An 11546-nucleotide genomic window follows, 5' to 3' on the forward strand; every position below is an offset into this window, starting at 1 on the left:
ATCACAATCATTTTAACCAAATCTTTTCTACAAGATTCTTGATCAAAATGATGAAAAGCTAATTTTCCTTGTTCTCTATCAGCTGGCTTGTTAAAATAGTAAAGTTGTCTGAGCTTTGTCTTTTGTGGTTTGTGCTTTAGTCAAGTCTTTTTTGTGTGGAAATTTTTGACAAGATTCTCTCAAATGTTTCCATAATGATGAAGTGCCGTTCTCGGGATAATTTTTGACAAGATTCTCTCAAATGTTTCCATTTGGTTAGCTGTTCAATTCTCTATGTCTACATTTTAGGTAAATATTTTTTATTTCATTTTAAAAACGGGAATTAATCAGGATAATTTTTATGACTATATAATAATATTATACCTTATTAATAAATTATAAATTTATATTATTATAATTAGTTTACCAAACCTTACAAAATATATTATATAATATTTCTCTTTATATAAAGTTAATGTATGAAATATAAATTTATTATTGCTAAACTTTCGGTTATTTCAGTTCGGTTCAATCCAATCCAATCCAATCCGGTTATCGGTCCGGTTCTGGATAAATTTCGGTCCAGTTCGGTCCAGTTCTTTGACGAAAAGTCAACGGTCCAATCCAGTTCGGTTCTCCAAAAAAAGTCAACGGTCCGGTCCAATTCCGGAGTTTTTCCCTCGGATATTCAGTCCGGTCCAGTATCTCCAGGATCCGCGCCCAGCCCTACTCAGGAGTGATCTATATTTCCTAGAATGGACCTTAGGGGAAACCTACTTTTTCGAGTGAATCTCCGGGGAGACTTGAGGTAAACCTAATGGGAGTTATGATGTCATTTAATACTTTAACGTGTGTTATATGAGCCAATTTAAAAAAGAAAAAAAGTTAGAAATGTTTGAGTCAATCCATCATGGAGTTCGTGAGAACCATATGGTGGATCAGTTTATGAAGACGTGATCTGAAGTTGGAGAACGTGACTTAGTGGAAGGAAGTAAGAAGTTACCTCCAACATATATAAAAGTCAGAAATCATGACGAAAATAATCCAACTCAATATACACACAATCAAAACTCTAACAAATTCTCTATAGACTTCAGCAATTTAAAATGTCTAAGTTATTTACTTGGTTTTAATTTTCAAAGTTCAAACTCATTCAAGCTTCCAATATGATTTTTATTTTGTTTATTCTTTAATCATTTCTGTAAGGTCGGTATAGTTTTGATAACTAAATCCTTTGAAATTTTACGGTCTCTTTATTTCTCACAGTCGTTTGATATTTAGAGCAATTTTATTCCATAGTTCGAGAATACTGTAATTTTTTTCTCACAGTCGTTTGATATATATATATATATATATATATATAGTATTTTTTAAAAATAATATGATATTTTAGGCCTAAAATGATCCAACTTTCTATTTTAAACTTTTAAGTACAACCTTTTATTATTATTAAGGGCTCATTATTTCTTATTTCACTTAGGGCCCATAAAATATCAGAAATGGCCATGACTTTGAGTTTCATAAGCCAAGAAAAAAAAGCAGCGATGAGATGCCAAGTCGAGGCAAAAGTAAGAGGTGAAGCTGGAGGGAAGCATCCTTTAAAGGAGAACATCAAAGTAAAAGTAATCAATGCGGGAGATTTCAATAAATTATTTCAACTTCAACATGTATACATCAAACCATCTCAGAGGTTGGTGAGCATTCCTTCAATTGAGGAAATGAGATATTAGCATGGAACTGGAACAAAGCCGATTCCACGACCTATATTTTTGTGTCACCTTTTAATAGTTGATACCACGACTTTTGAAGAATCAAGCATGAATTTACATTCCTCAAATTCATGCTTGAGGGGCGAAAATGTTTGCACCAGAAATAAAGTTTTCTTGATACATATCCTAATGTACACTTTTCGTGGGAGAAACTTTTCATTAAAAGAACTTTTTAGGAAACTTTTTCTTAAAAGAATGATTTATGAAACTTTTCATTTTAGGCAATTTTTCCTTAAAAGAACTTTTTAGAAAACTTTTCATTTTAGGAAACATTTTTTATGTTTTTCTGGTGCACCGTCTTTCGTTCTTGATGCACTTCACTTCCAATGGTTTTATTTTCCTTAGTGTATCGTTTACTTAGAATTTCCTAGAGTGAACCTCAGTTTCCCATAGAGGCAACATCTTAGAGAAAATTAGGAGAAACATCTTGAAGGAAACTAAGGGAAACATCATGAGAGATCCCAATGGAAACATCTTGAGAGACGCAAAAAAAAAACATCTTGAGAGAAATCAGAGAAAACCTACTTACTAGAGTGAACCTCACGAGAAACCTATTTTTCTAGATGAACCTTAAAGAAACTTACTTCTTAGGCTGAACCTCAGGGGAATCTTACTTCCTAGAGTAAACCTTAAGGGAGATCTACTTTTCCTATGATGAACCTCACAAGAAACCTACTTCCTAGAGTGATCTCAAGGGAAACCTATTTTCCTGGAGTGAACCTCACAAGAAACCTACTTCCTAGAGTGATCTCAAGGGAAACCTATTTTCCTGGAGTGAACCTCAGGGGAAACATATTTTCTTAGAGTGAACCTCAAGGGAGACCTATTTTCCTCCAGTGAACCTCAAAGGAGATCTATTTTCCTATAGTGACCTCAAGAGAAACTTGCTTCCTAGAGTGAACCTCGGGGGACACTTAAGGTAAACCTAAAGGGGTCAAGATGCCATTTAATACTTTAATCTGTGTTCTATGAGCCAATTTAAAAAGCATGAATGATAGAAATGTCAGAGTCAATCCATCATGGAGGAGATCATGAGAACCAAATGGTGGAGCAGTTATTAAAGACGTTACCTGAAGTTGGAGAACACGACTTAGTGGAAAGAAGCAGGAAGTTACCTCCAACATCTATAAAAGTCAGAAATCACGATGAAAATAGCTCAACTCAACATACACTCAAGCAAAACTCTAGCAAATTCTCTATGGGCTCCAACAATTTAAATTTCTCAGTTATTTCCTTAGTTTTAATATTTAAAGTTCAAGTTCATTCAAACTTCTAGTACAATTTTATTTTGTTTGTTCCTCAATCATTTATCTAAGGTCGATATCTTTTTGATAACCGAATCTTTTGGAATTTTGCACTCTTTATTCCTCGGAATTTTGCACTCTTTATTCCTCACGATTGTTTCATATTTAGAAGTTAGTAAGCTCAATTTTATTCCATAGTTCGAGAATACTGCAATTTTCTTGCACGTCCGTATTTAGGTGTTTTTTTATTAGGAGAGAGAAAATACATGTTTAGAGATAGAATGCTTCAACAATTGTGATTTTGGAAAATCGAAAAACGTAGTTCTATGATAAATGTGATACTAAACAAAATTAATCCTTGGAATTTCATAATTTGAGGTTATCAATGGTTAAAACTGACAATGACACTGTTTGGAAATTAGCTGTTAGCTGTTAGCTGTTAGCTGATTACATTAGCTGATTTGACTAGATGTTTGTGTAGACCTGTTTGGTAAAAATTAGCTGATTGATAATAGTGGTTTGTGCAAAAAGATGAATAAGGGTATTTCTTTTTTTAATTTTAGGACCTGTAAACTAAAAGTAGGGTTAAAGAAGTTCATTAATTTTAATATTGCAAAACGCTAATTGAAAAGGCTCCTAAAAGTAGATTTTTCTAAATTAGCGTTTTCATCCCAAAACTCTCTCCCAAACCTCTCTCCACCAAACACTTCAATCAGCGGTTTCAGTAGTCAAACCGCTAAAGTTGGTCAAAACCGCTCTTTTTATCCCAAAACGCTATTTATCAAACAGGGCCAATGTCAAACTAAAAATTCTTAGTTTTAGTAACACTAAAGACTTTAATCTCTTTTAACAACAAAAACACTGCAAGTATCCATTTATAAATCCGTAAAACCACAAGATTATATTTAAAATTTGTCCAATAAAACATACAATCCAAATTAATAAAAATCATCTAAATAAATAAAAATTAAAACTAATAATTTTAATGAATGGGGTAAAACCTTGTTCTTTCGTTAATATATAGAAATAAGAATAATATTAACGAAGAAATATGTTTAAAAATTAGAATGATAAAACGTCGAATATATATAAACAGTATTTCGTGAAAAGCTCATTTTTAAAACTTTTTATAAAAAGCTTCAAAACGTTATTGTTTACATAAAAAAAAATGTTAAACGTTGTTGTTGTATAAACCTAATAAAAACGCTATATTTTTTACAGTTTAGAGTGGCACGTTAAAACACTATTCCGAACAGTTGAAACAAACATTCTTCGGACCCGTTTGTTTTACCTACTGTTTGTTATTTACTGTTACGGTTTGTTGTTTGATGTTGCTGCTTGCTGTTGCTAGTTGTTGTTTGCTGTTGGAAAAAACTTCTTTTTGAAAAAACAGAGATTCTCTGCTTTTGTAAAATGCTGCTTTTCAGGTGTAAAAAGCAAACATGAGGTCACTAACCAAATACTCAATGTTGTTTTTAAAGTGCAAAAGGCAAACAGGAATGTCACTAACGAAACACCTAAAACTCTCCATTTCGAACTGAAAATGCAAACAAGAGCACGAAAAGGAGCACCCAAACACCCCCTGCGTCTTTCAATACCGAGTTGTTATACTTTCCCATTCCAATAAGTATGTTTTGTTGGGGGCTGAATTGTAAATTTCATTGTCCTCCCGATAGTCTAAGCATGGCTGATGATGAAACGTGGTGATTCTTGGGGTTGGAGGGTAAATGGGTAAATTACATCGGCGGTTATTTTTGAATAATGGGACATCAAAACTTCATTTGTTTAAAAATGGATAAACCTATTATTTCAAAGGTAAAATCATAAAAATAAACTTTGTTATTTGTTCAATTTATGATGTAAAAGTTTATTTCTTCAAAAAAAAAAAAAAAAAATTTATAAACACGAATTTATACTTCCATAAGTTTATAAATTCGGTCATTTCATTTAAAATTATTGTTCGTGACTATTTACTTTAAATAGAATAAAGACAGATTCTAATAATTTATGGACTCCACGCGAAATATAAAATAAGGGCCTTATATGTAGAATTTTAAAATGTATTCATATAAATAATAAATAAAAAAAGTATTTCATTAATAATTATATGGTACATATTATTACAGTCACTAAATACTTTTGTTTACGCAAAATCAAAAAAATGTTTTACAATTTCTTTAAATTAGTCCTCAACCTATATTCAAAAAATCAATTGAACCACTTTTATGTCTAAAATATCAATTATTTAGACCTTTTAAAGTCTAAATGACATTAATATATGAATAAAAAAAGTTTTTTGAGCCCTTCCAACCCTAGGCCCTAGGCCGGTCCTGAAGGGGATTTGGAGTAATTAAAACGACTCATTTTACAAATTATCAAAAAAAACAATATCATACTTTACAAATTAATTAAACCATAAGTATTGATTATCAAAAAATTGACTTTGAATTTAAAAGACAAATGCAAACTCGAATTTACAAATTTTTAAACCACAAGAATTATCATTGCAAATCCATGGAACACCAACTTTATTTTTAATTCCACTTCGGTATATTTCACCTTGAGTTTAATATAGTTAGGTGTTGGAACTATTTTTAATTTTTTAGTATAAACAACCGAAAATATATAGTGTTAACAAATAAATAAAACAAATGTTAGTTTATGAAAACAATGGTTTTTTTGAAACTTTTCAGATTATTATTATTTTCTTTTTTTTTTTTTTTTTGTATTTAGTTGATTTTCATAATGTTATTCTTTTTAGGCTTAATAGGTATCCAACCCTCTAAATTTGTAACTTTTTTTCACCTGGCCCCCTCAACTTAGGGGACAGCCTCTCAACCCCCTTAACTCTCCAAAAACAGCACATACAACCCCTTAAACTTGTAACTTTTTTTCACCTGGCCCCCTCATCTTAGGGGACAACCTCTCAACCCCCTTATCTCTCCAAAAACATCACATACAACCCCTTACACCCTTATATCCGGTCAAAATATTGACCCATGTAGAAAACGCGCTGGACTGTTGACCATACCAATGCCACGTGTCATTTTTTTCTTAAATTTTTCCATGTAAATCCAGTAAATTGCCCCATAATTTGGGCATCCGTAGAGTCTTCTTCCTTGATTTGCAGGTTCCCATGAAACCTTAAGTACAACATATTCACCACAAAGAAGAAGAAGAAGAAGAAGAAGAAGAAGAAGAAGAAGAAGAAGAAGAAGAAGAAGAAGAAGAAGAAGAAGAAGAAGAAGAAGAAGAAGAAGAAGAAGAAGAAGAAGAAGAAGAAGAAGAAGAAGAAGAAGAAGAAGAAGAAGAAGAAGAAGAAGAAGAAGAAGAAGAAGAAGAAGAAGAAGAAGAAGAAGACTTACTGTTGATTTTTTACCGTTTAAGTTTCTAAAGCCAACTTACACGCAAGAAGAAGAAGAAGAAGAAGAAGAAGAAGAAGAAGAAGAAGAAGAAGAAGAAGAAGACTTACTGTTGAACTTGAATCGGAGACCGGTCGGAGACAGAAAAGAAGAATACTTACTGTTGAACTTGAATCGGAGACCGATCGGAGACAGAAAAGAGGTGAATCGAAGGAATCGGAAAAGATGAAGGATTTCCGAGGAGAAAAACGTTAGCAATTTAAGAAGAAAGGGAATTTTTTTACCGTTTAAGTTTCTAAAGCCAACTTTCACGCGCTTTCCATGTCAGAGCCACGTAGGCGTTAAGGGGCTATATGTGATGTTTTTAGAGAGTTGAAGGGGTTGAGAGGTTTCCCCTAAGTTGAGGGGGTCAGGTGAAAAAAAGTTACAAGTTTAAGGGGTTGTATGTGATGTTTTTGGAGAGTTAAGAGGGTTGAGAGGTTGTCCCCTAAGTTGAGTGGGTCAGGTGAAAAAAAGTTACAAGTTTAAGGGGTTGGATGCCTATTAAGCCTTCTTTTTATTTTAACAAAACATGCTATTAGTTTAGACAAAACATATACTCCATCGTTTCACAATGCATGTCTTTTTAGAGAATTTTTTTGTTTCATAATACATGACGTTTTGAGTCAATGTATACATATTAATTAATTTTTTACTAAATATATCCTTATTTAAGTTGCCTTTTGATTTTGGAAATAAATAAAAATTTATTAGAGGATATAATTAGGGTATTGCTATATACCGCAATTTTTTTTCCACCCACCGCACTCTTTTGACATTTATGCCCTTGTCATAATTTTTTATCAAAAACCAAAACTTTTTTTTCCTCTCTTTCTCTCCCAAGCCTAAAAACCCTAATTGGACGAAAATGGACCCGAGCATTCCTGAAGACCATGATTTCGTACACGAGGTAATCCTACGATATAAATTTAAATTAAAATTTCGTTTATTAAATTTTGAATTTTTTTTAAAATGGATTTGGCCTAAACGGGCGGCGCATACCGCCCGTCCGCACGGTCGAACGGACGAACTTCCCGTTCGGCCAGTCGAGCAGCGCGCGCTGCCCGTTCGGCCTGCGGAACGGGCGGCACGAAGCGCTCGTTCCGTCGTCGGACGAGCAACGTGACCTGCCCGTTCCCACCTACGGTGGAACGGGCAGGCCAACCCTACAGGCATAATTTGCCCCATTTTTTGCATTTTAACGGGGCAGCCTGTCTGTTTAGCCTATACGAGGCCCGAACAAGCTCGGAATTGTAATTTTTAACGTGCAGACTGCCCGACTAAGCCCTAAATTTATATTTTTAAATTTTTACATGTATTATTACTACCTATTATGCACCCAAATGCCATTTTTTAACATTTTTGTGCGTATTGGTAATACATATTATGCATTTTTTATATATTCAGGAACCGTTAGAAGATTGGCAACCCGACGACATTGATTACAGTTCTCGTTTAATAACGGACACCGTTTTCCCTTCGTGTGAAGATGCTGTTACTTGGGCAAAACAGGTAGCTATTCAAATTGGGTTTGAGATTATAATATCTTCGCATAAAAATGGTGGAAAGCAAAAGCAATTGAGATGTTCACGGGGTGAACGCTACAGAGGGAAAACATATGACGCAGGGTTAATACAAAAAACTAAAACTAAAGCGTGCAGGTGTAATTTTGAGATTAAAGCTTATCAACGGTCAGACCTTACTGGTTGGGGGATAAAGGCTAAGGCTGGATTAACTGGTCAGCACAATCATTCGTTACGTGTGTATCCATAGGGAAGTCGACAGATGAGCGGACTCAGTATCGCATCTAAATTAATCGTTCGTGATATGAGTTCGGCTCAAGCAAAGCCTTGTGCTATTTTAGCAGCCGTTAAAGAAAAGCATCCTGAAGATAACCCAACAATTAAACACGTCTACAACTATAGAGATAAGATGAGGAAGGATGGGTTCGAAGGTAGAGACTTGGCTAGTCAGTTCTATCATATTGCTCTCGAGAACAAGTATGCTCATTATACGCAAATTGAGGGTGATTCCAGCGTGATTACACATGTGTTTATGGCACATCCAGAATCAGTAGATTTATTCAGGACTTATCACTGGTACATCGGTATTGATTCAAGGTACAAAACCAACAAGTACAAAATGCCATTTGTTGAAATTGTTGGGATGACGCCTTGCAATAACAATTTCAAGATCGCATATGCCATCATTAAAGATGAGACTGAAGGAAGTTACCATTGGGTCCTGCAGCGGCTGAGGGTTTTGATTGGGTTTGATCTCAACCCGACTGTTATCGTCAGTGATAGGGAGTTGGGGTTGTTGAAACCGATTCTGGAGGTTTTTCCACATACAGCACATTTGCTATGTACCTGGCATATAAACAAGGATGTAGAAGATCGGGTGTACAGAATTATGGGAGACAAATCAAGTGCCGGTAAATTCAAGAATGGAAAATGGAGAACATTAATTGAATCTTTATCCGTTGGGAAGTACGAGGAAAATCTGGGCAAGATGCAGGATTCGATGAGCAGGTACCAAACTCTTATCTCGTACGTTGAGGAGACGAGGTTGGTGCATAAGGAGAAGTTTGTTGTTGCATGGACGAAAATTTTTTTACATTTTGGCAACACAACCACTTGTCGTGTGGAGAGCGAACATGCGAGTCTAAAGCAATGGCTCAATATAGCCACAGGATCGCTGGATACGGTATGGCAGAAGGTTCATAAGCAGATAGAAGCCCAGGCAACTAATATCAGGTATTTTCAATAGGTTCTATTGGAAGATGTTTGTATTCTTATCATGTATTTGTAAATCTCAGTCAACTGATAGTATGTTTATGTTCTTATTAGGTACATGCTTAAGCAGTCCAGGCTTCGTAAATGAGTCTTTTACTCCGGATTCCCCTTTAACTACCTGGTATGCAAAGTCTCACACTATTGCATGCAACTGATCAATGTTGAGTTAGCTCGCATGAGAAGTTTGAGCCATGAAGTGAATGCGCGTTGTGGATGTGTATTGAGAACCTCTCATCAGATACCATGTGCATGCGAGATCAAACAAGCTTATGAGTCTGGCGATATGATCAGTGTTGAGAGGGTTCATGTGTTCTGGAGAACACTTTTGATTAACTATGGTCAGACTCATGAAACTGAAGGGTGTCATGATCAGACAGAGGATCAGAGATATTTTAAATCCTTAGTCGACCAGGTCTTTAAAGGTGACCCAGCCTTGCTGCGAAACATTTCAATACTTATACATGATCAACTACACCCTGATCAAGCACATTACACCGAACCTGATGTGAAAATTAACGTTCGAGGACGACCGAAGGCGGGTAAATCTACAAAACGTATGCCTAGTGCCTGGGAGTACAACGAAACTCAGCGTGGACGTGCTCGTTCTAGTAGTTCATCTATGAGCCGTGGTAGAAGTGGTAGGAAAAGCTCTTCATCATCTGTCCATAATTTTGCATCCTCGGGTAATACAGTTTTGCAATATCTAATTCATTTACACTTAACATACGTTATGTGTGATTTACAATATCTTATTTCACTCAATGCAGATGGAAATACGTATGAAGTTAATGATTTCGTTCATTCTGACAAAATAATTGGGATCATTAAGCCCTACATTGAAACATATTGCGACGTAGTCGGTGACGGAAATTGTGGCTTCCGTGTTGTTTCTTCCTACATTTTTGGCACCGAAGAGAAGTGGCAATCAGTTAGGCATCACCTTAGGAATGAAGTAATTGCTAACCGTTTTCGGTATGAATCTGTGTTAATTGACGGTGTTGATGCAGCAATTAATAGAATCAGTTGGGACGATGGAGCTTGTTCGCAGGAAGGGCTGTAAACGAGCCGAGCCGAGCTTTGGCCTGTTCAAGCTCGTTTCGCTATAAAATTAACGAGCTCGAGCCCGAGCCGAGCTTGCTATAAAATTAACGAGCCGAGCCCAAGCCGAGCTTTGGTTTGCTCAACGAGCTTGAGCCGAGCTTCGAGCTTGTTTCGAGCCCAAAATCCTCTTTTAGACTTGGTTCATTAAGAAAATTATCTAACCATGAATTGTTTGTGAGTAAATTGTTAATTATATTTGTGAAGTTTGCTCGTAAATAACTCTTTAATTGTGTACATAAACAAGCTCACAAGCAAAGTTCGTGAATAAATAAACAAGATGCTCACAAATAGTTCATCTATTACTCATTTATTATGTTTGTGAACGAACTCATCTAATAGCAAATGAAATAATATTAAGTTTAGATATTTGTGAACTAACACAAAACTATATAGTCTTCTACAAAACTAAAATTTGTTTATAAATGTTCTAATCGAGCCTGCTCGCGAGCTTTCGAGCCGAGCTTTGGCCTGCTCAAGCTTGGCTCGTTTACGAACCGAGCCAGCAAATCGTGTTCACGAGCGGCTCATTTACAAATCGAGCTGAGTCGAGCTGAGCTTTTATCGAGCCGATCACCGAGCCGCTCATGAGCGGCTCTGTTCATTTACAGCCCTATTCGCCGGAGCATTGGATGCTCGCTTATGATGACTTGTTTCTGATTGCTACATTGTACAATGCTGCTATAATGTTTTTCGGTTACATGGGTGGAAATAACTCAAGTTTTTGTGATACTGTTTTACCAGTGTATGCCCCTTCCACTGCTACAAGACTAGAACGAGAGATCTGCATAGCTCATTTGGGTACGCACTGTCGCCACTATATTCGTTGAAATTTATCTCCTAATTTTCCAGTCCCCCATGTACTAGAATGGTGGAAACAACACCATAAACGTAGCGTTGAAGGGTGGGACCGCATTTATGCAGCTAGGACAACACAATGGACAAGACTGGTTCAACTTAGATCCAGTTAGGTTTATATGCGTTACAGGTTGTGCCTGTATTGATTCTGTATTAATTCTGCATTGATTATGTATTGATTCAGTTAGGTTTATATGAGTTACATGTTGATTCTGATTGATTGTGGATAACAAACAGTTGCTGTTTTGATTCAATTTTATTCAGTCGAGTTACAGGTTGATTCTGTATTGATTCTGCATTGATTCTGTATTGATTCATTTAGGTTTATATGAGTTACAGGTTAATTCTGATTGATTCTGGATAACAAACAGTTGTTGTTTTGATTCAGTTTTGTTCAGTCGA

This window comes from Euphorbia lathyris, chromosome 6 (genome assembly GCF_963576675.1).
Source record: "Euphorbia lathyris chromosome 6, ddEupLath1.1, whole genome shotgun sequence".
NCBI classification, from domain to species: Eukaryota; Viridiplantae; Streptophyta; class Magnoliopsida; order Malpighiales; family Euphorbiaceae; genus Euphorbia; species Euphorbia lathyris.